This window comes from Gossypium raimondii, chromosome 13 (genome assembly GCF_025698545.1).
Source record: "Gossypium raimondii isolate GPD5lz chromosome 13, ASM2569854v1, whole genome shotgun sequence".
NCBI lineage: Eukaryota > Viridiplantae > Streptophyta > Magnoliopsida > Malvales > Malvaceae > Gossypium > Gossypium raimondii.
Window position 1 is genome coordinate 28,590,588 of NC_068577.1, and position 27,367 is coordinate 28,617,954.

Consider the following 27,367-nt stretch of genomic DNA (forward strand, 5'->3'; position numbering starts at 1 on the left):
AAAGTGAAAAAGTTGAGTTCCAATAGCTAAAGGTATTAAATAGCTATGGAACTTTAAAGTGGAAGTCTGGAAACACGGAAATTTACACATTTTTACATACCCTTTTTAACTTAAAATCATACAGTTTCGATAAATTTCTTGTCAAAAAATAATTAATTTTTACAAAATAATTAAAGTGCACTTAAAATATGAACATGTTGAATTTTAGTTAATTTTATAATTAATTTTGATGATTTTTTGCTATTTTCGACAAATTTGCACAAAGGACGAAAAATGGCTCGGCAGACACTACTAGAAGCACAAAACTAAAAAGCAATTTAAAGTATCGAGGCGAACTAAATTTCAGCCTAAGACGGTTCAAAATTATATGTATTCATTCATAATATAATTAATTTTAATTTATATCCAATTTAATTTGGGTTAATAAATTATTATTAATTAATTATGAAAAAGTGGTCCAGTTGAATTGAACCGAGTTAACCGAACCGACCAAGAAATGGACAGCCCAAAAACCGTCCCAAGAGCTGACCCAAATCAGTTTATTAGCTTATTATTTAAGCTTGCAAAGAGGCCCTTGAAGACTTGTTCAAGTTGCATTCAAACCCCTCCACAATTGGTGGCTTTATAGATTTGCCTCAAGCCTAAATTAGCAAAGTTAAAACTATCAACCTTACCACATATGTGGCCGGCCAAGGGAGGGCTCTTTGGCTGATAATTTTAGCTATTTTTAGCATTCATCCTATGCTATAAAAACCCCCTTAGGCTAGTAATTTTAAAAACACACCTAAAGCATTCACATCTTTCCTCTCTTCTCTCCACTTTCTCTCTTCTTTTCCATTCTAAAATTCCCTTGCTCTCTTGCCGAATTCTCCTCTTGGGAAAGGGGCATTCATCAACTATTTGGAGTAGCAATTAAGTGTTCATAGCAGCCTTGGTCGATGAGGACAACAGAGAAGGAAGAACGGAATAACTAGTCAAGCCACGGAAAAACACCGGATTTGATTCTTGTTCCCTATCTTTTTAATTTTTGTCGTTGTTATGTTGAACATTTCTATGGATATTTATGTTGTTGGAATGGTTAATTTAATCAATTTAGCTTGAATTTAATTCATGTTAGGTTGATTGCATTTCATTTGTTAAAATTATTAAAATTGTGTTATGTTGTTATAAGCCTCGATAAGATGCTTGATTAAGTAAAATCATGACTAAGTTATTCTTACATTACAATTGTTAGGTAACGAATGAATTAATTATTTAAACGGATTGAAATTTTAATTAATGGACACAATACTTAATCAGTGCATGTTTAATCATCTAAGGTAGTTGAGGGTTAGATTAGCAACGGTATCTGACGATACATTTGTCTTGCATAACTTGCAAGATTATTGTGATTAAACTGTTTCAAGGTAAGGATACTTTGTTACCTCACATAGTCTTTTATGTGCTTATTAAATCGAGTTAATTGTTTGAATTGACACAGGGATATATACAAGAGATTATTTTGATTTAATAATTATGTATGTGCAATAACATATTTGCCTATTAAGATTTGTTTAATCGATTGAATTGACATAGGGATATAGTCAAGAGATAAATGGATTTTGGTAAGTGAGTATGTTCATAAGTTAGCAAATTACCGAGTTGTCGTGAACTTATTCATAACAATATAAACATGATTTTAATAATTCTAAGTTAAGAAATGTAATTAATCTAACACAATTATGTCATCTTGATTAAAATCGTATTTTGAAATTTTGCATTTGAGATTTATTTATTTAGTTCACTTATTTTAAAATCTTAGTTTTTAATCACCCTCTTCAAACAAAATATTTTTCTTCACCAAAGTGTTTTAAATAGCATTCATAAATAATTCTTTTCACAGTCCCTGTGGGTACAATAACTCAACATTTACTTGTCACTTTATTACTCGTTGTGATTGTGTACACTTGCACATTTCCATCGTTCCAAGTTTTTGGCGTTGTTGTCGGGGACTGAATTTTAAAAAAGTCATTATTTGTGAAGTTGTTAGTTTTGCCTTTTGGTTTATTTTTCTATTCAAATTTTAACTTAGTTAATTTTTCTGTGATTATTTCAGGTGTTTATGAGTATTGACTGAATCATCGATTTACTCCCTGTAGACCCTGAGATTGAATAACTTTTCGATAGCGAAGAAGACAAGCAAGTCAGAGAAGGACTGTAGAGATGAACTTCGAAAATCTGAATCAAGGAAACAGAGCAAACATTGCTCAAAATCCTATCCTTATTGCTGATGATAGGGATAGAGCTTTCAGACAGTGTGCCTTGCCAGTATTTCATGATCTTAATCTGGGTATTAGGAGACCCAAAATTCAGGCACAACAGTTTGAGTTGAAGCCAGTCATGTTCCAGATGCTTCAGACAATGGGCCAATTCAGTGGAATGCCTACCAAAGATCCTCACCTACACTTAAGACTGTTTATGGAGGTGAGCGATTCTTTCAAGTTAGTCAGAGTACCCGAAGATGCATTACGATTGAAGTTATTCTCATATTCACTAAGGGACAGAGCTCGAGCTTGGTTGAACTCATTACCACCAAACTCAATTTCAACATGGCAAGAATTAGCAGAAAAATTCCTTATGAAGTATTTCCCGCTTAGCAAGAATGCTAAGTTGAGGAACGAGATCACTGTTTTCCAACAACTGGATGATGAGTCATTGTATGAGGCATGGGAAAGGTACAAAGAATTATTATGGAAGTGCCCTCAATATGGAATCCCACATTGCATACAACTTCAGACATTTTATAATGTTCTCAATGCTCACACGAGGATGGTAGTGGACGCTTCTGCTAATGGTGTTTTTCTTTCTAAGTCTTATAATGAGGCTTATGAAATTATTGAGAGGATTGCCAGTAAAAATTATCAATGGCCAACCAATTGAGAAGCGTCAGAAAGACGATTCACTAGAATACATGAAGTAAACGCTCTTACTTCACTCGCATCTCAAGTATCATCAATATCCTCAATGTTAAAAAAACTTCCTACTAATAGGTGTAATAGTTTTGCAGCACAGCCATTGACTCAATTTGAAAATGTAGCCTGTGTTTATTGTAGGGAAGGACATTTGTTCGAAGAATGTCCATCAAACCCAGAATTTGTGTATTACATGGGTAACCAGAACCAAAATCGAGGAAGGCAAGGGCTACAATCCAATTTCTATAACCCATCATGGCGAAACCACCCAAATTTTTCCTAGAGTAACAAGGGGCAGGAACCAGTAACAATTATGTCCAACCTAAATCGACCCAACCACCAAGTTTTTCCCAACAAGCTCCAAAACCAACCCAAGCTGAACGATCCAAAAGCCTAGAGAATCTATTGAAGGCATACATGGCGAAAAATGATGCCTCCCTAAGGAATTTGGAGAATAAAGTGGGCCAGCTTGCCACTGAACTCAGAAACCAACCACAAGGTGCTTTACCTAGCGATACGGAGAATCTGAAGAATCTAGGGAAGGAGCATTGTAAAGCGTTAACGTTGAGGAGCGAAAAGATTTTAGAGCCCAATTCCATCGAAGTTGAGAAGGAGCTACCTGACACTCAAGACTCAGAGGAAATTCAACCGAGTGTTGAAATTCCAATTTCATCGAAAATTGAATCTGCAAAATCTGACAAGATAACTTCTGAACCAGCTAATTCTGATCAACTAATAACTACGTTAGATGCAGAATTACCACAAAAAAAAGAATCAACCAATTCTAGTAAAGAAACCTCCACCACCCTACCCTCAAAGACTTCAGAAGCAAAAGCAAGAAATTCAATTCAAGAAGTTCCTAGACGTACTCAAGCAACTTCATATCAACATCCAGTTGGTTGAAGCACTTGAACAAATGTCGAACTACGTCAGATTCATGAAGGATATCCTCTCTAAAAAATGAAGGCTTGGAGAATTTGAGATTGTAGCCCTAATGAAGGAATGCAGTGCATATCTTCAAGACAAACTACCCCCAAAATTGAAGGATCTTGGATGTTTTACCATACCTTGCAATATTGGAGCAATATATTGTGGTAAGGCACTATGTGACTTGGGTACGAGTATCAACTTGATGCTCATGTCAATATTTAAAAGTTCAGGATAGGTGAAGTTAGACCTACTACGGTTACACTTCAATTAGCAGATCGATCCTCAGCACATCCAGAAGGAAAAATCGAGGACGTATTGGTACGTGTAGACAAATTTATCTTTCCTACTGACTTTGTGATTCTAGACTTTAAATTAGACAAAGAGGTGTCAATCATCCTAGGAAGACCATTCTTAGCAACCGGAAGGACCCTTATTGATGTGTAGAATGGCGAGCTTACTATGCGTGTTCAAGATGATCAGGTAACATTTAACATTTTTAAGTCCATGCGATTTTCTGACGTAATTGATGATTGTTCTACAGTGTCCGATTTAGAGGATTTAATCGTGGAGAAGGAACTCAATTATGTTAAGGACCCATTGGAACAAATTTTGACATCAGATCCTCCAAATGATGAAGAGGAGGATGAATACTTAGCTTTGTTAGAAGCTAATCAAAGGGGATTTAATCCGCAATCCCGCTTTAAATCTTTGGAGTTAGAGAAAAGGGATTATGCCCAATCAAAAGTGTCAATCGAGGAGCCACCTAAATTAGAACTGAAGGTACTTCCCTCACTTTTGAAATATGTTTATTTAGGTAACTCTTCTACTCTGCCTATGATTGTTTTAGAAGAATTAACTACTGAGCAAGAAGATAAACTCATCCTAGTGTTGAAACAATTCAAGAAGGCTATCGGATGGACCATAGCCGATATTCGCAAAATTAGTCCACCTATATGCAGGTACAAGATTATCTTAGAAGATGGAAAAAAAAGGACGATTAATGGAGAGCAAAGACTGAACCCCATTATGAAGGACATAGTCAAGAAAGAAATCATCCAGTGGTTAGATGCGGGTATAATTTACCCCATCTCAGATAGTTCATGAGTAAGTCCAGTCTAGTGCGTGCCAAAGAAATGAGGTATCACGGTCATTGAAAATGAGAATAACGAGTTGGTACCGACTAGAATAGTTACGGGATGGAGAATTTGCATAGATTACCGGAAGCTGAACAAGGCAACTACGACAGATCACTTTCCTTTGCCGTTTTTGGACCAGATGCTGGATAGACTCGGAGCGCGAGACTATTACTATTTTCCCGATGGAAACTCGGGGTATAATCAAATTACAGTAGCACCGAAAGATCAACACAAGAAAACATTCACCTGCTCGTACGGTACATTTGCATTTAGGCACATGCCATTTGGTTTATGTAATGCACCTGCTACAATTAAAATATGTATGATGTCTATTTTTACTGATATGGTTGAGAAATATTTGGAAGTTTTTACGGATGATTTTTCAGTATTTGGAGATACATATGATGATTGCCTAGCCAATCTAGCCAAGGTACTAAAGCGATGCGAAGAAACAAACCTTGTACTTAACCGGGGAGAGTGTCATTTCATGGTACGATAAGGTATTGTTCTAGGGCATCGGATAACAAGACATGGAAACGAGGTAGATAAAGCAAAGGTAGATGTTATTAAGAAACTCCCACCTCCAATATCTATAAAGGGTGTTAGGAGCTTTTTGGGCGACGCCGATTTCTATCAAAGATTCATCAAGGAGTTCTCTAAAGTTGCTAAACCCTTATGCAAATTATTGGAGAAGGACGCGGCGTTTAAATTTCATGAAGAGTGCTTAAGAGCTTTCAATGATTTGAAGAGTCGGTTAGTCTCGGCACCCATAATAGTCACACCAGACAGGGATTTGCCATTTGAATTGATGTGTGATGCAAGTGACTTCGCGATCGAAGCTGTCATGGGTTAGCGAAGGAACAAAGTTTTTCATCACATCTACTATGCAAGTCGAACTCTGACAGAAGCTCAACTAAATTACACGGTAACAGAAAAAGAGTTACTTGCTATTGTGTTTGCTTTTGACAAGTTTTGATCTTATCTTGTAAGTACCAAAGTGACTGTTTATATCGACCACTCGGTAATTAAGTATTTACTTGCCAAGAAAGACACTAAGCCGAGACTAATCTGATAAGTACTTCTACTTTAAGAGTTCAATCTAGAAATTCAAGATCGAAAGGGAGTGAAAAACTAAGTAGCAGACCACTTGTCCAGATTGGAGCCGCAAGAAGGGAACTCTCCTCTTATACCAATTCGAGAGACGTTTCTAGATGAACACATACTGAAGGTAAATCATGTCCATAATACCCCTTGATTTGCTGATATTGCTAACTTTTTAGCTTGTGGTATCATGCCGATTGATAAGATGTGGTAGATCAAATGATCAGGAGATGCGTGGCAGAAGATGAAGTACATAAGATTTTATACCATTGTCACTCAACTCCGAGGTGGGGACACTTTGGAGGTACACGTACTGCAGCCAAGGTATTGCAAGCCGGATTCTTTTGGCCAACACTATTCAAAGATTCATATGCTTACGTAAAGGGTTGTGATCGATGTCAAAGGGTTGGAAATGTCACCAACAGAACTGGGATGCCTCGAACAAACATCATTGAGGTAGAATTATTTGATGTTTGGGGTATTGACTTTCTCAATCCTTTCCCTCCATCTTTTGGTCAAAATTACATATTAGTAGCAGTAGACTATATGTCTAAGTGCGTTGAGGTAGAGGCATGTAGCACCCCTTACCCGAGACCGTTGCCGGAGTCGAGCTCGAGGCATTACTTTACTTAACTTAAAAATTCGGGGCATAAAATTTTACTTTAGAAATTATTTTCACTAATCACAACAAAGCTGTCCACCTGCACAGCAGTTACTAATTTAGTTATAACTCGAGCTACAAAATTCTAAATTTAAATCCGTAAATTTTTTCTGAAACTAGACTCATATATCTTCTTAGCATAAATTTTTCATACTTTTTTGTTCAACCAATTAGTACAGTTTATTAGTTAAAGGCTTCCCTATTTCACCACTCGACTATTCTGACCTCTTGTAACTAAAAATAAGCTTTATCATTGTATGATTTTCATACGGTGTTATCAATTGGTTGTAAAGAAAATATACTCAATAAGGAATCTAGAAATATAAACTACAACTCGTAACAATTTTTGTACAATTTTTAATGATTTTCTAAACTCAAAACAGAGGACTCCAAAAATAGTTCTAACCCTGTCTCACTAAAATTCACATATCTTAAAATATAAATTCATTTTGTTACACCATTATTTTTATAAGAAACTAGACTCAATAAGATTTAATTATATATATCATTCACTTTCTAATTCATTTTATACTATCCTAGGTTATTTTTCAAAGTCACGTCACTGTTGCTGCTTGAAATCTGTTTCTTTGCAAATTTTACTCTTTCATGATTTCTATGCATGATTTATCACCTAAACATTTGTAACAACAAACACCTTCATACTTAGTCATTTTAACAACCATTCATCATCAAATACTTACATATCATTCTTTAGCAAAATCATAAATACAAACATTCAAAATAACTAAGTCCCTATACATGTCATAAGCCAAACATGGTTCATCATAAAATACCGAGTTGTTGTCGTTGATAGTGTGGACGATCTCCGACGTCTTTAAGTTCCCAAAATTAGCTTTACCATACTATAAGAGAAAGAAAAATAAAAGAAGTAAGCATAAAGCTTAGTAAGTTTACTAGCAAATAAATAACAACATTCAACACAAATAATTAAACTCAAATGTCAAGATCTCTAGTTTACTCTTTATTTAATCTCATTCTTGTTATCTTGCTGGTTTACTTAGTTAACTCATGATCGTAATTTATTCTTCTCTTGCTGAAACATTGAGTATCAATTGATAATATAGTAAGTTCTTAACTCTTATAACTCATCTGAGCTTGCCATTTATGCTTTTAAATGAACTTTCATTAACATGATTCGTTTACTAGCCCGTTGACCCACGTTGGAATAATAAGGATACTTGGGTCTTTTCTGATAACAACATGCCAAAGCCATGTCCCAGACATGATCTTATATGGGATGTTCTCATATCGATGTCCATGCCATGTCCCAGACATGGTCTTACGGGGGACCTCTCATCTCGGTGCCAACGCCATGTCCCAAACACGGTCTTACATGGGACCTCTCATCTCGGATTTAACGCCATGTCCCAGACATGGTCTTACATAGGACCTCATTACCCAAATGTCATGACATTTGTATCCGATGCATTCCTCATGTTTCAACGGGGATTTTTAACACCGATTCTCTGTCATCTCATACTTAAGCCAACATTAAATAAGTTCATAAAATAAATGCATAATTGCTGGAAAATAACACTATTAATAATAATTATTAAAATATTGTATTTATTTACTGTAAACTTACCTCGGTACAAAATATAGCCAAATTCACCAAGTTAGCCTTCAACTTTATTCTTTCCTTTGTCTAACCTCGAGTTTCATTATTCTTGATCTAAAATAGAAAATTTAACTCATTTAATACTCACATTTATCAAAATAGCCCACGACTCTAACTTTGGCAAAATTATGATTTTGTCCCTAAACTTTTACATAATTACGCTTTTGCCCCAAAGTTCGGAAATTAAAGTTCATCTCATATTCTTATGTTATATAACATGCTTAAAATTTTTCTCTCCTATGACAACATCAAATTCTCACTCTAACACTTAATTATGTACATTAGGGATTTTTACCGATTATTTCAACTTACTCGTTTTCGCTTAAAATCGGCTAGCAAAAGTTGCTTAACACAATTTCTAGCTTCATATTCTATCATAAAAAATCAAAATAAACACTTTTCACCTATGGGTATTTTTCCAAATATAAACCCTAGGTTAAATTATTGCTAGAATAAGCTAAATTAAGATACCGGGATCTCAAAAACGTAAAGAGCATTAAAAACGGGGCTTGGGATCACTTACTATGGAGCTTGGAAGCTTGAAAACCCTAACTATGGCTTCTCCCCTTGCTACATTCGGCCTAATGAAGAAGATGATCAAAAATTAGCTTTTAATTTTGTTTTTAATTCATTTTAGTAACTAAATGATTAAAATGCCCTTAATGAAAAACTTTGGAAGCATGCCTAACCATGTCCATTTTTGTCCACCAACTTAACCAATGGTCTAATTACCATATAAAGACCTCCAATTTAAAATTTCATAACAATTGGACACCTCTAACATATAGAACTCAACTTTTGCACTTTTTACAATTTAGTCCTTTTGACTAAATTGAGTGCCCAAACGTCAAAATTTTTGAACGAAATTTACACGAAATCTTTACGTGAAATTTTAGGTCATAGAAATATAATAAAATAAATTTTTCCTCATCGAATTTGTCGTCCCAAAACCACTGTTTCGATAACCTTAACTTTGGGTCATTACAAGGCATATCCAACAAACGATGATAAGGTTGTAATGAAGTTTTTGCATAAACATGTGTTCACAAGGTTTGGAACCCCAAGAGCCATCATCAGTGATGAAAGGTCCCATTTTGTGAACAAGTGGTTTAAATGGTTTTTAGATAAAAATGGAGTGAAACACAAGGTCGCTATAGTTTACCATCCGCAGACGAATGGGCAAGCTGAATTGGCAAATAAGGAGATCAAAGGCATACTTGAGAAGGTAGTTTGCCCGAACTGACGAGATTGGTCCAAAAGATTGGATGATGCATTATGGGCTTACAGGACAGCATACAAGACACCTTTAAGGATGTCACCCTATAGGTTAGACTTTGGGAAAGCCTGCCATCTACTCTTGGAGTTAGAACAGAAAGCTTACTGGGCTCTCCAACGACTCAACTTGGATCTTAAAAGTGCCAAAGAGAAATGGATGCTTCAACTTAACGAGTTAGAAGAATTTCGAATGTCTTCATACTAGAATGTCAAATTACTTAAGGAGAGACTCAAGAAATGGCATGACAAGCACATTCGAGTTCGAGAAATTGAAGCAGGTCAGCAAGTCTTGTTATTCAATTCCAGATTAAGGTTCTTTCCAGGTAAGTTAAAATCACATTGGTCCAGTCCATTTATGATTCATCGAGTCTATCTATACGGAGTTGTTGAACTTCAAGGTAAGGGAGGTAATTTTCGAGTTAATGCTCAACGCTTGAAACATTACTGGGGAGATAAAATTGAATGGAATCAAATCTTGTTCATTTTATCATATATTTATTTTTCCTTGCTCTTCTATTTGAATAAATGATTTAGGGTATATTTTCGGGATTAGTATGCTTAAATAAATTCTGTCTAGGAGATGGAACTTAAGCGGGACCGCTTGTGACCTTTCCAATCTTTCGTGGGAATTGATTTTAACATAATTTCCCAAGAAATTACCCCCTAAATGACAAAATAAATTTTTAGTTTTTCAAATAAAATGGTCAATTTTGATCCAAGTTTTATGTTGCAACTCAATTTTAAATTTTCATTAAGTCTAGGAACTTAATTGAATTGTTTTTAAAAATTTGGTTTCTCTTTTGTAAATATTAAAATTAAATGCCACTTTTGTAAATATTTTCAAAAAGCATCTAGAATAAATGTTTTTAGTTCAATAAAAAAGAAAAAGAAAAGATGATAATTATTAATATACGATTATATCCATTATAATATATATTAATTATTATCACTTTATTTAGAGTTAGGATTAGTTTTAATTTAATCATATTTTATTCGATAAATTTTATCTTAATAAATTAATAGAAAATAATAATTTAATATGCATTATATTAATTATTACATTTTATTTACTTTGAGTAGAATTATAACTTAGAATTTTTAAGAATTCTACTCTAGCTCCTACTCCTTTCACTATAAATTCCACCCATCTATTCTTATTTCTTTTCATTCATACACCATTCCCTAGCCACAGCATCGCCCAGTTGATTGGTCAGCAGCACCCCCCGCGCGCCCACACCAGGCCTGCTCAACGATTCGAACGCTGCTCACATCCATCCCCTACTGCGCGCTGCTGCCTTGCATTCCCAAGCGGCACATCACCCTTTCACCCATCCTTAGCCAAAAACCCCTCAACCTTTTTTAATTTGCCATCTTTTGATTCAAAATTATTTTTTTAAGAACTCCTAATTTTTACAAAAAAGGTCGTAAGACCAATTTTTCTCCTCAATTTTAATTTAATTATCTAATTTTTCAATTTATTGAATTATTAATATTTTATATTAATTAATTTTTTGTGAAAATGATTGTTACCATCTTATGATCAGGTTAATCATGCCTCGCAAGAGAACTTGTGCATTTGCTCAAATTGACGAATCACAAAACAAGTTCCACTGTGAAGAAGCCAAAGCAAGATACGAGAGTACCTTCAAGAATCAACAGATGCATCCAGAGAAAGGTTTCACATTGAAAGAAAGCAACTGTATTGGTTTTATGGTGCGTATTCATCAGGTTGCTGAAACTCTCAACTGGGAGTTGTTTTGTGAGAAGAGACCTAGTGTGGATGAGCAGTTAGTACGTGAATTCTATGCGAATTTAACCTCAAGCAAGTTGACAGAAGTTCCAGTTCACGGAATCAATGTACCAATAACTTCAAACGCTATTAATGAGTTCTTTAAATTGCCTAATTTCAAAAACGACGAATATTCCTCCTTAATGAGTAATATAGAGTCTAAAAATTTGCAAGAAATTCCCGAGGAACTTACAGTTCCAGGTTCTAAGTGGACTGTGTCAAAGCAAGGAATCCACACTTGTCGAAGAGAATATTTGACACCACTCGCAAAGGTATGGTTCTACTTCATCCGATTCAGCCTTATGCCTAGCTCACATGGGACTACAATCTCATTAGAGTGAATGATCTTATTATACTTGATTTTAAATGGGAAGACCATTGATGTGGTAAAAATCATCCTAAGGGAAATGTAGAATTGTGCTATTAGATGTTCACGTTCTGGCCCAGCTTACTTTCCCTTTACGATAACAATTCTGTGCTTGAAAGCTAAAATTCTTGCAAACGTAAAGAAGATAGGCTATAGCCAGGGCACAATCACAGATTGAGACCTATATTGAATAGCTAGAAACTCTGTTCTACAGCAATGAGTTGAAGAAAGTGAGGATCCTGAAAAAGAAGAAGCAAAAGATCCCATAGAGATCGAGCTAGTGCAATCGACTAAAGTCCCTAATAAGGTGGAACCAGTGGAACCAGAAGCTAAACCTGATGTCGAGACTTCAATGTTCAGAGCTCAACCGCCTCGCCCAAATCTTCAAGATGAGCTGTCAAAGTTAATGGACATAATGCAACATATGTAGTGGCAGCAACAAGCTTACTGGAAATACTCAAAAATAAGGGATGACTCAATGAGAAGTGTTCTTACAAAAATTTACAATGACCCATTTATTTTTGTGCCTGAGTTTCCAGATTACATATTTGAACCATGGAGCCCATTATCGAAAAAGGAGTGAAGCGATTCATGCAAGACAATAATGATGGAGCAAAAGATGAGTCGAATTCAGAAGGATCTGCAAATAAATAAATGGGGGATCTCGACTTTATTTTATTTATGGTCATAGGTTATTTTAGGATAAAGTTAATTAGGAATTTTTTCATAATAAAACAAGAGATGGAAATCATTAATAAAATTGAACAAGTCACGAAGTATAAAGTGTGGCAATAGATATATACATGTCTAGGATTGGATTTAGAAAGAGCTTGGTACTTAAGCAGTCAAATTGACACACCTCCTCTTTTCTAAAATCCTACTTGGTGTATAGTATTTATTCACTTTAAACAATGAGGACATTGTTCATTTTAAGTAGGGGGACCAAAAAATTGAAATTATTTTCACTCAATTCTTTTAATTATGATTAGGATATATTTTGTTCAATAAATTGAAATTTTGTTAAGTATGCTAAACTTCAGTATAAATAAAGTTCTATTATTTCAATAAATTGTTATGTTAGCTGAATAGTGATATAAATGTATTTTTAATAAAGCATGCAAATCGTACCATAAAATTTTTAGTTCCTTAAGAAAGGTAGGCATACATGAAAGTTTAAGTCTCTAGAATTGACTTAGTAGTTTCTTCAGGCGAAATCCTAGGAAGCATGGAATGTTGAAAATGATTTAGGCAACTCTTGTTTGGACCGTTTGAGCCTTTCAAGCCAACCTTGATGAAATTTTATCCTTTGAAACCCAACTTTGAGACTATATCGCCTAATTTTATTTGAACCCTTGCAATATTTAGCCATCACTTCTCTCATAATTATCTTTAAATTGTCCCAAACACTAGACTCAGTACTATTCAGAATATAATTTGAAAATAAGTTTAGAGGAGTTGAAAGAAGTATCAAATGCTCTAAAAATTGTAGTACATACAGTAAAATGATTTAAAAAAAAAGAGCACATGTACTTGAAAGAAAATAGATGTACAAAGGAGCATGTGAAAGCAAAGTAAGTTGGTGTATTCAGAGAAATTATTCCAAAGGTCCGATTGAAGCTGAGTCTAGGGTTTAAAAGCCTAAATTTATCTATCTTTTACCTACATCTAGCCTAGCTACGCTACAACCTTTTTAAAGACCTATTGATTCAACTTTTCTATGCTACTTACATTAGTGGAGAGAAATTGCTATGTTCAACATATGAAGGCATAAGTTAAACTTAATGATTGCAGCTTAATCTTGAATAAGGAAATAAAATCAAATTGGTAAGGGTTGACATGTCTTGTTAAGGAAGCATTCAGTTTAATTGTGCTATCATAATAGTTGTTGAGATTAATTTGAACGATATGTATACTTAAGTAGCATAACTATAAAATTTCTTGTTTTTGAGCATAAGTATATTAAATTCATAATTCTGAGAAGAATGTTATTCTGAAGGAATTTTTCAAAGGTGTTTTCTGAGTAATTATTTTTAATTTGTGCATTACTTGAGACGAGCAATGAATTAAGTTTAGGGGTTCTCGAGTAATGAATTAAGTTTGGTGTGTGGAAACACGAAAATTTACACATTTTTACGTACCCAAAACTTGTAAAATGCTTTTATGTTTATTTAAGGAACCAAAGCTATAAATATTTAATTTAAATATGAAATGAGTCTTAGCGGTAGTTAGTTATTGCAAAGGTCGAGTTGTCTAAGTTCGTAGTAAAATTAGACAGAATTTGGTTAAGATTTCGAATTTGTTGGGACTTTCGATACCCGAACTGGCAGTCGGGTCGAGTATACGGCATTACACAAATAGTGATCAAGTCATCCATCACAAAGACGAACAACCCATGGCCATGTTTACTTTTCATCAACCATGTAATGCCAATGAGAGGATATCATTTACCCACGTTTTGGGCTATGAATTCTACTATTGTGAATGACGCTACATACTACAAAAATCATACACCCAATGCACCAAATTTTGGTTCCTTATCTATTCGAACTCTGGCTTTTACTTACATCAAAGTGTAAGAGTTACGCATATATAGTTCGTCATCCACTCAGGATTTAGGTATGTCACACTATAAACGTCAAAAGTGAATAAATCCATAGTTAGATTCAAGATCTATTCTTCTTGGGTCCAATCTAGAGGTGCTCATGGGCCGGGCCGGGCCGGGTTCGGGCCGGGCCCAGAAAAAAATTTTGGCCCGAGTCCAAGGCTGGCCTACCGAAATATGGACTTAGAATTTTGCCCAGTGCCCCCGAAAAATTCATAAGCTGCCCTACCGCCTGCTTTTTTAAATAAATACCAAAAATTTATTTTAAAATTAAAACAAAATTAAAAATATATTTAAAAATATTTTAAAATTAAAAATTTAAAAGTATTTTAAAAATTTAAAATTTAAAAATTTTAAAAAGTATTTTAAAAGTATTTTAAAAGTATTTTAAAATTAAAAAATTAAAAAATAAAAATATTTATTATATTAGCCTCGGACCTCATTTTTTTGCCCAAGCCCATATTTCGGCCTATATTTTACCCAAACCCTCCCATTTTTTAAGGCGAGCCGTCAGTTTGGCCAGCCGCCCGACCATGAGCACCTCTAGTCCAATCTAATATACTGTCAGTCCAATCAGACATATCTATGTCTCTATCTTTTGAGAGTTATTCGCTCTAATGCCCAAGACAAAGCATCTTTCAAATTCGACTTGATAGATGACATATTAGTCTTTCAATCAGTTTGTTCATTTCTAATTAAACTAAGGACATGTTTAGGTTCATCAACTAATATAAGTTGTCTTTCTGTATTACGAATCGATCACGTAATATTGCTTAGTATTAGTTAAACATTAGACAACCAATAAGCAACATTTGCTTCCATTTTTCTTTGCATGCAAAAATCATTTAGCTTAATTGTGCTATCACAATATACAATGAATTAATGTAATTCATGAATAATTTTATTAACCAATATGTTCGAGAAAATTACAAGTGTACATTGACAAAAATACCACACTTAGGGCATTAGATTCAATAGTAGCTTGGTGAGATAGTTACGATATGATTAGCATGCCAATAGGGGATATATGCATGCGACGGATAGGAGATGATGTTTCAAACATAGTTTAGTCTTAAAGTGTAGCACTCAGATGCGCTATGGATCCATTCTATTCTAGTCTTCAAACGTAGCGCTTCAACGTGTTACTATGGTCTATTTGGTTGGTTTCTCTAAGCTTACTAAGGGCATAACGAACTAAAATCTGATTATTGAGATCACCATGAATATAAGTGTTGGATACCCCTTAATGGTACATATTGAAAAGGTATTAATCTATATGAACTATAAAGAACTGATTCTGAAAGTCACTAAGAATAAGGTCTAATAATATATCCTAACAAAATGTGGCCTAAGTAAAAACCTTATAATGTTATTAATGTTAATGTTAAATTAAGTAAGCCATTAGGGGTGGAAAGTGAAATTGAATTGTGAGAATCATAAGATGGGCAAAGATGTCCAAAAGGAGAACATGTGTATAAATGAATTTGTGAAAGAAATGGCTTAAGGGTTGAAATGAAAGATCAAATACAATATGAACTTACAATAGGGGACTTGGGCATGAATTTCATAACCGAATTGTTAATAAATCCTTAAGAGCTCACACATTAGTGGTTTAAAACGCATAAGTAGAGACTTACCGAGAAACTTTTAAGGTTATATTTTAAACATTTGAATGTTATTGAACTTTAATTAGGTAGCATGTATAGAAATATTTATTTTGTATGTAAGGTGGAATGGCATGTTTAAATTCTTTATAGTTTTCTTACCATTACGACATTCTATCCTTGAATGTGTTTATGCTCTGTATTTGAGTTTAAATGAATTTAAATTTTGATTAATGATGTTTTGGTTCATAATAGAATGATATGGTGATTTTTGGATATGTTTTTAAAATGTTTTTTGCCTGATTTTTAGCTTTAAGGGCCCAAGGTCCAATACCTTGCCAAGGGTATTGCATCCCAACTTGGCAGAATGCCAAAATCAATAGTACAGGGACTTAAGTATCGATACCTAGGAGATAGATACCGATACCTAGCCTCCTAGACAAGGCCACTACACTATTTTGGCCATTTTGAGCCCTCTGAGGCATGCACTTGACCTCGAGCACTTTTGATCATTCAAAAAATTTTCCAAATAGTTTTAAGTTGTTTTAAAGCCTTCAAAACATTTTTGTTCTATTTGGTGATTTTATTTAATTTGATTATTTTTTTATTGTGATAAATCCCCTATTTTACTTAACCCAAAAAACATCATTTTAAGTCTATGAGTTTCAAAACTTTGTTTTATGATTTGGATGTATCCCTATAAGTGTTAAATTATTTGTAAAGGGTTCTAATCATATTGGAATCCTTTTAAAATTTAACAATTTAATTTAAAGAACATTAAGATGTTTTGAATTTTTCGTTTTATAAAAGAAAAATCTTGGTTCAATTTTGAAAGTACACCAGTAGCACCTTCTACTTGTATTATCGTACATCAGGAAGAGTGAAGAGTGTTATAATGGAAGTGTTGTAGAGAAAAGAAAGGAAGTGGCTAAGATGTGAATAGAAGAAAATGAAAGAAAAGAAGTGAAATTCTAGCCATGTAAGTACTAATGTGAATTCTATTTATTTCCAAATGATTAAATTGAATTATGAGAAATAATAGGTGTATTGAATGTGAAATTAGTTAAAAATTTTATTAGAGTGAAAGGAATAAATAACAAATTATATTATAAAATCTAAGAATTAAAGTGAGTAATTTAGTACATTAGATGACTTTGAGAAGTTATATTATAAGAAATTTTATAGTGTTCATGATATGTTAAAAAAGTGGGACTAAATTGAATGATACTAAAAATATGATGAAATTTAAAAGCAATTGAATCATTAAAATAGAAATTACTATGTCATAAGTGTATTAAACTATGAGTAGAGAATTTAATGAAATAAATATAGAAAGTGATAATAAATTATTAGTAAGTGTTAATTCTAGTGATTATGTATGGATTTAATAGATAATTTATAAAGCGAATTAATTGTGAATGTTTATATTTAAATAAATAACATAATAAAGGTGATAAGTAAAATAAGACAATTTAATTACTAAAATAATTAATTAATGAAATGTAATATATTTGTGACACTAAACCATGAATAAGTGATAAACGTATCACTAAGTAATATCGTTAGTGAAGTAAGGAATATTATGAACTTAGTGTAAGAAATATGAGAAGTGAAAAGTAGTGTTAAGTGGAATCAAAATTTATATATAGGTGAAATGAGGAACTAGTGAAAGATTGCTTCATAAGTAAATTGAACTGATAAATGAAGTAAATTAAGTGACATTAAAAATGCTATGTGAAAGTATAAATAAGAATAGTAAATTTAAATAGTAATAAGAACTAAAAAGAAATAATCTTAAAAAAGGGAACATAATGTAAAATTTTAGCAAATAAGATAAAACTAGTAGGATATAAATGGAACGTCATAAAAATATCTTAGCACGTTAAAATGTAAGCAGCACTTCGGTTCTTAATGATTTTGTCTATCCTTCTTAGTTTTCTATCGTTTCTTAAGGGCTAATGAGCCGAGTGAATTGAGGAAAGTGATAAATAAATAGGTGCCAAAGAGAGATAAGTGGTAAGTGAATTAAATAATGGATAAATTGTTATACTTAAAACATGTTGTCCAAGTAACTAGTTAGTGTCCTCAACATGAAGTGACTAAATTAAGTCATAATATGAATAAGTAAGCTTAAAGAATCACATCTCATCATCACTAAGATAGGAATTATGAAATATTTAATCAACATCTGTACTTAGTTCATAGGTGTTAAACAAGTATGCAACCTTAGTGATTAGGTGGAATTATTAGAATCTTATGTTACATGACATGTGAAATGAGAATAAATGATCAAGTAATTATTTAAGTCATATTTGAGGTATTATAAAGGTTTAAAATGACTCAAACTGTTTGCGATTGATTTGGAGGTGATTCGGTATGATTTTGAGGTGTTTTGGAATTGTTTTTCGCTCACCTATACTCAGGTTCCAATACGATACATGTACACATGGGATAAAATTTATTAAATTCCATTCACCAAAACTGTCAATTTTCAAGTTTAGGAAACTATCAGACCTACGACAACTTTTTGGAAGGGATCTTGTCTTCATAGAGTTCGAAGATCTATCTCTTAGTTTCAAAACGTACTTTGAATCACTCAATTTTGAGTTCGGAAGCTCAATTTATGACTGTTTTAGTGAAGACTGCGTGAGCAGAATTTCTAGACAAGATTATGACGGAAACTATGAGTTTCGGGCTTTTAATTCGAGTTTAAATCATTTTGGGTTTGGGTTTTGGGCTTAATTTTTATTATATATGAGTCCAATATTTTTTTTTCAGATCTTATTATTTTATTATTTTATTATTTTATTATTCTGAATTTTTAATAATTATTAAGTAGCTTAACTTATTTAGGAATTTTTAGTTTAAAACTACTTATTGTTTAGATTAATTAGAGTTTTAGTATACTCAAGAGTTTTATTTAGATTTATTTAGCTATCCTATATATAGGCCTTTGCATTGTACACAAATCAAACAACTCATTATTATTCAACTTTTCTTTTGAGATAAAAATTCTTTTTGAGTTTTTTTTTTTTTCAAGAGTTTCTCTTTAGTTCTCTTTTAGAAAAGTTTTAATAATCTTTTCAGATTGTGAGGATCATCTTCAAACTTTTTCATGCCATGTGTTTTGTCTTGGAGGGGAAATTAGAGCCGCTCAAAGGGGGTTGTGGATTCTTCGTTTTTCCAAGGCTTTTTAGAACTTCTACCTACCACGTTCTATCTTTCTATCTATCTTCTTTATTTTCTTCCTTATTGTTCTAATCTATTATTTGTTATTCTATTTTATTTATCTTATTTATTTATTTTGACTTGGATTCGATTGTGTTTCAGGTCGTACCAAAATTCAAATTTATTTCCGAACGTTTAGAACCCTAAGTCAAATCTGCAACTTTGACAAACTTTACAATTCACTTCCACATTCATCCACTCTTATTCGTATCATTTGGTATCAGATTTGGGCGTTTTAGGTGTTCTTTTTGTTCTTATAAACTGATTTCCAGGAAACAACCTCAAAAACATTTTATTTACCTAGAAAGTTTTCATGAAAAAATATTTTTTAGTGCGTAAATGTTTTTCAGACGATCTGAAATTTTACATACTATTTCTTGGCACTATTTTAGAATATAAAAAATATTCCTACAAAGAAATGATTGAAAAGGTACAAAAAATATAAAAAATTAAAAAAATATTTTTTAGGTTGAAATTTGTGCCAAAAATTTTTAGATCAAATATACATTATATAAGGAGGCTCCAGTTTAAATGTCATGGTTTTTAGAAATCGAAAACACCTCGAACGAAGTTTGTCAAGTTGCTTCACAATTTTTCGGGTTTCAGCAATTTTCATTGACTCTTAGCCTTAATTTTTCATTTGTTTTTGCTTTTTTATATTTTTTATGCATTCTAACACTTTATTGTTTCTTGTGTTAGTAGGTTAAAGCACGTTACACGTTCCTTCCTCCGTACAACATAATTCTTTGGTGTTTAGCCGATTTTGGACTCCTAGTGCTACTAGGTTTGCTTTGTTAGTTTGATTCTAATACACTCTAATTGATTGATATAGACACTTTTGAATGACTCACAAGATTAAATCTTATCTCATTGAAAATCTTATTTTATTTCAGAGTGCTTAACAGTGAGGTTTGCTTAATTTTTCATTTCTTGAGTGTTGTGTTCTTTTCAGACTTTCATAATCATTTGCGATACTATGATCGAAAAGTTGCAAATGGATCAAGAGGTTCAAGTTACTCAAGATCAGCATTGGGACACTATTCTAGACACGACTAGCAAAATTTTAAAACTTCTAAGTACCAAAATTAAGCGTCAGAATCGTAATTGGAGAGATAAGGGTTTATCAGTCTCGTTTTCATGCAAATAATGATACTTTGGTTAATAATGGCTGTGGGAAAAAAAATTTAGCTAAATCAAAGTTCTCAATTACACAATTTCGTGGAAAGAATTATCCCAATGCATATTGTGAGTGGGAATCAAAAATTGAACTTATGTTTGTTTATTATAAATGCTGCGAAGAGGAAAGAGTCTCAATGGCGACCCTTGGATTTTCAGATTATGCGTTGAGTTAATGAATTCAACATAGAATTAATCGTCAAAGAAACTACGAAAGGGTAATTGAAACATGGGACGAGTTGAAACAAGTGATGCAAAAACGTTACATTCCTTCTCATTACTACAGAGAGGTCAAAACAAAATTTTGACGCATTATTCAAGGTAATCGATCTGTTGATAAGTACTTTAAGGAGATGGAGATGCTTATGCAAAGAGCAAATGTGCAAGAAGATGAAGAGACTACTAAGGTGGGGTTTGTAAATGGCTTGAACATTTCGATAGCCAATGCTCTTAATTTTCAAACATATATTGATCTTTAAGAGGCAATACACAAAGCAGTTGAGATTGAGCAACAACTTCAATCTCGTCCATTTGGTGCATCACAATATTATAGAGGTACAAGTTCTAATTCTACTTTTTGAAACCTCCTTATGGTACTAATAAGTTGCTACCAAAACATGATGAGACTAAACCTTTTGAGTGGAAAAGTGGGGCTCCTACAAAAACCTTCTATTACATCTTCTAAGCAACCCACTTCTATTAATTTTTCACCAAAACAATAAAGAGCTCGTGACATTGAATGTTTTATGTGCAAAGGATGTGGGCACTATAGTCGTGATTGTGCCAATACGAGATTTTTTTTATAAAAAAAATGATAGTGAGAATTTTTTCCTCGAATCTATGGGGTTAGATGAGATTGAAATGTCATGTTCTTCTACTGAGATATATTGTACTAAATTGGATACTCGTAATACTTTTGAGGGGGATATGGGAAGTGAGGAAGAAAATTTTGAAAAGACAAAGAGAAAATAGACCTTAAGTGATAAAAGTCTACTTGGTGGTCCACTTTTGATGAGTGAAAATACATATAAAGTAAAAATGGAGAGTTTTCAAATGGAAAAAGAAAATGAAATACAAAAAAATATTCATGCAAAAGTGAAGAATGGTTACGTTTTAGCTAACCATAACTCGAATTTGTCTAATGGTGTTTTCTTGTTACAGGATTTTAAAGATCCATTGACAGACTTCCAATTACATTACTCTACCATCAATCGACACTTTTGCTTGTGTGAGAAAGGTAAGTGAATATTAATAATTCTCCACAAGTGCTACAAGGCAAGAAAGGTAAGGAAACATTAGAAATTGATTTAAGAAGGCATAAAATAAATGTTTTAATAAGTATGCTACTGATTTTATTTTTCCTTACAACATGCTTTCTCGTTTGTCAAATTTCATTAAACCTTGGTCTGAAAGTTTAAATGATTTTATGGGTTTATCTAGACTTGTAAAGGTTAAAAATAGTAATTATGTTTCATTAAATAGGTTTATTAAATCATTTTATATATTTGCTCTTGCAACAAAATTTTCTATCTTGACCTTTAATGATGAATTTTTACATAATCTTAACATTCTTGATTTTTATAATTATATGAAATTCTTGACTCATCGTTAGAAACTCTTATGGATGACCATATATATTCAAAGAAAGTTCTGAGTTATTTTTTACTTTAACACTCATGTGCCTAATATTTCTTTGTTTAGTGTTTATAGTTTGTCTTTGAATGAGAGATATTTGATCCATGCTCATTTGGGAGATCAAAATCATATCTTTGATCTTGGAGATAGTTTTGGCGCACAAAAAAAATTAGGTAAGTATTTTTTTTTGTAACACCCCGGAGTTTAAGGTTAGAAGTTTGGAGGTTTGTTGTTAGGATTAGTCGAGGATGGGTTTGTTTTCACGTCTTAGTATCAGAGTGAGCCTTCTAGTTCAGTGACTCGATATTTGGTAGCTTAGCCTTTAGTCTGGAGTTCGAGTCCACGTGTGTGCAATTGGGTCAGTTCCTTCTTTCTTTGCTTGTTTCCTCTATTTTTCCCCTTTTGTCTTTTGTTCTATTCTGGTTATTTTTTGTTGTCGTTAGTTATTGTTTTACAATTCCATAGACAGGGGTTTCTGGGTAAGAGTAGCTTGAGTTGGATTGATTTGATTTTCATCTAAACTGGTATTGCAATTTTATGTTCTGTTTTTGTTATGTGCAAGTTGTTTTGAAGTTTGGATTGGGGCTATTGTGGTGTTTTAATCGCAAATTCAGGTGTGTGTTCGGGAACTCTGTAATTTTGATAATGAATTGTTAATTTGATACTGTGGAATTCGAAAAATTTTGGGTTTCTGTAATTGACTAACAGAAGTGTTGTTTGGCTATCAATTGCATGAAAATCGGTATATTATGGTGTATTTCTGAGTTATCGAAGGTTGAGGATCGTTTTGACATCAAAGGCACGTTTTGCTACCTAATTCAGTGTGGTTTCGTGACCACAGGGGTGGCCACATGGGGGTGTGCCGCACATGGGTGGTCCACACGACCGTGTGTAATTGAGAACTTAAGGTTTTCGATGAATTTTGGTGCCACACAGCCGTGTAGCTGCTTTTGGGGATTTTAGTCGATAATCACATGGGTGTGTGTTCTGGACACATGGCCATGTCCCGTGGGCACACAGGTGTGTGAGATTTTCACACGGCTGTGTCTTCCCTGCACCTTATTTTGGCAATTTTAGACAATGAGTTACATAGGCTGTTCACACGGCCATGTCTCTAAGTGACATGGGTGTGTCTCATAATCACACGGTCGTGTGCCTCCTTTTACACAGGCATGTGTTTCTTCACACGAGCGTGTGCCTCCTTCACATGGGCGTGCAAGCCTCCACACTGCCTAAGCACTTCTACACGGCTGGGGCACAAAGCCAAGTGGCCATGTTTCTCAAATTTTCGTTTCGTGTCAGGTTTTGACTCGTTTGTGATTCTGTGTGTTCCAACCTTCGATTAGGCCCTAAAAAAGGTGGTTGGGACTCTACTTCAACTCAGGTTTGTGCGTTTGTTTTAATTATAGAGTTAATATAATAGTTTGTTAAAATGTTATTGTTACATACGGCTTGCATTTAATTGATATTGACTCTAAAAATGGTCCACTGGTTACGTATTTTGTTCTGCGAGTTTGTTAGCATGTTGAGTGCATTCTAGCATTGGTCTATAAAATTGGGTTTTAGTTGTGAAGAGAAGGAAGACTGATCTAATTTGGCAGTTTTAACTGCAACACATCTGTACAGCAGTTTACCATAATGAGTACATATGCTAGCTCAACTGCATATTGATATTTCAGTGGCTTAGTTCCACATATGTGGTGTGTAGGGTGGATGGGCCTTTCGAGGTCCTATGTGCTGTGCATGGTTGGTTGGGCTTGATTAGCTCATATGTGGTGTGCAGGGCGGTCGAAGTGGTGTTCGGTTGGTGGGGTGGGTTTTTTTTTAATCTATTTTGCATCCAGTTCGCATTTGAACATACGTCGATTTGTTTGAATAAAGTGTTAGTGTGTGTTCTTATCAATACGTGTGGTTGTGTCTGACTTCTGGTGCAAGTTTCTTTTAGTATACGCAGTCTGTGTACCTTAACTTGAAATGTTTGTATTTGATACTTTGTCTTTTGATATTCGCTTACATTTCGAACTCACACTGAGCTCGTGTAGCTCACCCTCTTAGATTTCCCCTTTCAGATTCTCTCGTGTTTTGAAGCCTGGACTCGGCATGCCGGAGGTCTCGAAATTGTCACGTTTTAAGTTAGGCTATTAAAATGTTTCTTTTTTTTTTTAATTTGTGAACGGTTTTGAACTGTAACTATCTATAGGCATTGTGGTACAATTTTAGTTTGGGTTTTCTTAAATTACTTTTAGGCTGAATTTTAGAAACTGCGGAACCCCATTTTCAAATGTTTTTCACGTAACTTAAATTTCACTGTTTTAAATCCTAAACGATTAAACGGTTTAGTTTGAATCAAGCAAACTGCATTTGAAATGAGATTTTGATAATTCGTTTGTAAGATGCTTTTAGATCACTTCAGTGGTCTATGTAACCTCTGAGATTCAGTCTAAACTTCTAGGCTGAGTTTTGGGGTATTACATTTTCATTTTATTGTTATTTGTTCTAATCCCTTTTCTTTTTATGCAGCTAAAGATTCAGGAACAAATCTTATTGAGGAAGGGGGAATGATGCGAGTCTCAAAGCACAATTTTAAACTCATGGATGTGATGGGTTCACATTAACTCAAGGCCCAACAATAATGTCAAAGGCTAAGCAGATCAAACCAAGATTCCATTAAATACAAGATTCAAGTACGAATCTTTTCGAGGAAAGGGGGAATGATACATGCACAGATGGGGTGAAATTTATTAAATTCCATTCACCGAAACTGTCAATTTTCAAGCTTGGGAAACTAGCAAACCTGCGACAACTTTTTGGATGGGATCCTGGAATTTCTAGGTTAAGATGTCTTCATGAAGTTCAAAGATCTATCTATTAGTTTCGAAACATACTTTGAATCACTTAATTTTGAGTTTGGGAGCTTAAGTTATTACCGTTTTAGTGAAGACTGCGCGAGCAGAATTTTTGGACAGGATTATGACGAAAATTACAAGTTCTGAGCTTTTAATTCGAGTTTAAATCATTTTGGGTTTGGGTTTTAAGCTTAATTTTTATTATATATGAGCCCAATATTGTTTTCATCAGCTATTATTATTTTATTATTCTAAATTTTTAATAATTATTAAATAGTTTAAGTTATTTAGGAGCTCTATGTCAACAAGAAAGTTTAGTTTAAAACTATTTCTTATTTAGATTAATTAGAGTTCTAGTATACTTAAGAGTTTTATTTAAATTTATTTAGGCATTTGTATTGTACACAAATTAGACAATTCATTATTATTCAACTTCTCTTTTGAGTTAATAAATTATTTTTGAGTTATTTTTTTAAGAGTTTCTCTTTAGTTCTCTTTAGAAGTGTTTTAACAATCTTTTAAGATTGTGAGAATCATCTTCAAACTTTTTCTTACCAAGTGTTTATCTTGGAAGGAAAATTAGAGTCGCTTGAAGAGGGTTGTGGATTCTTCGTTTTTCCAAGGCTTCTTAGGACTTCTACCTACCACGTTCTATCTTTCCATCTATCTTCTTTATTTTCTTCATTATTGTTCTAATCTTTGATTTATTATTCTATTTTATTTATCTTATTTATTTATCTTATTTATTTATTTTGACTTGGATTTAATTGTGTTTCAAGTTATGTCAAAATCAAAATTTATTTCCAAACGTCTAGAGCCTTAAGTCAAATTCGCAACTTTGACAAACTTTACAATCCGCTTTCGCGTTCATCCACTCTCATCCATATCACAATACCTAACCGGGTTAGGTATTGGTACATAAATAAGCAAAATGCAAATGTGAATAGTAACATGTGTAAGTATCGATACATAAGATCAAGGTACCAGTACCTCTACTTCCTGTAATAGGCCCAATTTGCCCAGCCCGTTAGTAAAATAAACCAAATGAAAAAACAAAATTAAATAGTCCAATAAATAGTCCAAGTTACAAAAAAAATTTCACCAGACCCAAGTTACAGAGGCCTGATCACTAAAACCCTAAATTACATTAGCCCAACAAGCCTAAACCCAATTAGCCTAAGCCCAATACCCTAGCCCAACTAGCCTAAACCAGAAATCAGAAACCCTAGCAGCAACAAGAGCCTCCTGTGCCGCTGCCACACACGAGCTCCCCTCCGAGCCACACCTCGCACGTGCGCCATCACGCACGTAGCACCACCACGAGCCTCCAACTGGCCTCCGTACGGCTGTACCTGCAAATACAAACGAACACAAGAGCAGCGAAATAACAGAAGAGGAGAACGGATTGGATTTTTATTTATTTATTTCTTTTTATTATTATTCTGTAATTTCGGATATAAAAAGCCGATACAAACACTGTAAACAATTACGCAATATCAATACAGGAAAATCAATACAAAAATACAAAAAAAAATTCAAGAACAAAAAAGAATACACCGTTTTAGGTGATTCCCCAACTCCATTTTTATTTTAAGTTTTCTTTGATTTTTTTTTGGTAAAAAATAAATAAATAAAAAGGAGAGGGAAAGGGGACCTACCGGGAATCTGTCGTCTTCTCGTCGGCTCAAATCGTCGTTCGTGGCTGAACCATGGCGAAGGAGCGGCGGATTTGGGCAGGGAGATGAGGGGTCGAAACCCTAATGAAGGCAGAAGCAGTAATTTTTTTTTTTTGTGTGAAGGTTGCGGTTGTTTATTTTTTAGGTAAAATTGTTGTTTAAATAACATTACAATACGACGCCGTTTTGAGCTAGGGTTCCTAGTGTCAAAACGACGCCGTATAAGGCCATAACTCGATGACCCGACCCGAGCGAGGTAAGACCCGCGCGTTTTGGTCTTGGAGGGGACATTTGCGCCATCAGTCCCTCTGATTTGTTTCGTAATTTCAATCTGATCTTTCTTTATTTTCTAAATTGGTCCCATATGTTCGACTTGATTATGCTTTGGTCCATGCTGAAACGCGGCGTTTTGGAGCTGAGGATATTTTCCTCTTTAGCCCCCATGTTATTCGCGCGTGCCCTTCTTGGTCCTCAATTCTGCTTTATTTTCATTTTTTTTCCTTTTTATTTCGAATTTAATACAATTTTGTCCATACTTATTTAATTTAATGTACTTGGTTTTTTATGTTGTTTACAATTTTATTTTTATTTTTATCTTTATTTATTTGATATATTTATTTTAAAATTTAACTCTCTTTTTTGTTTAAGTTTAATATATTTTTAATTTTATTAATACTATTTCAATATTATAATATATTATTATTTTGAATCTATCATTATTATATTATAAATTTACCATGTTTTATTGTTC

The 27,367-nt window shown here is 33.6% G+C and overlaps 1 non-coding gene across 1 annotated transcript; it reads right to left on the reverse strand.

Moving 5' to 3' along the window:
• Window positions 1-2,646: 2,646 nt before the first annotated feature.
• Window positions 2,647-2,753, reverse strand: LOC128036273 (small nucleolar RNA R71). The gene has a single exon (XR_008193071.1). It is a non-coding gene; the product is annotated as a small nucleolar RNA R71 (small nucleolar RNA).
• Window positions 2,754-27,367: the final 24,614 nt, after the last annotated feature.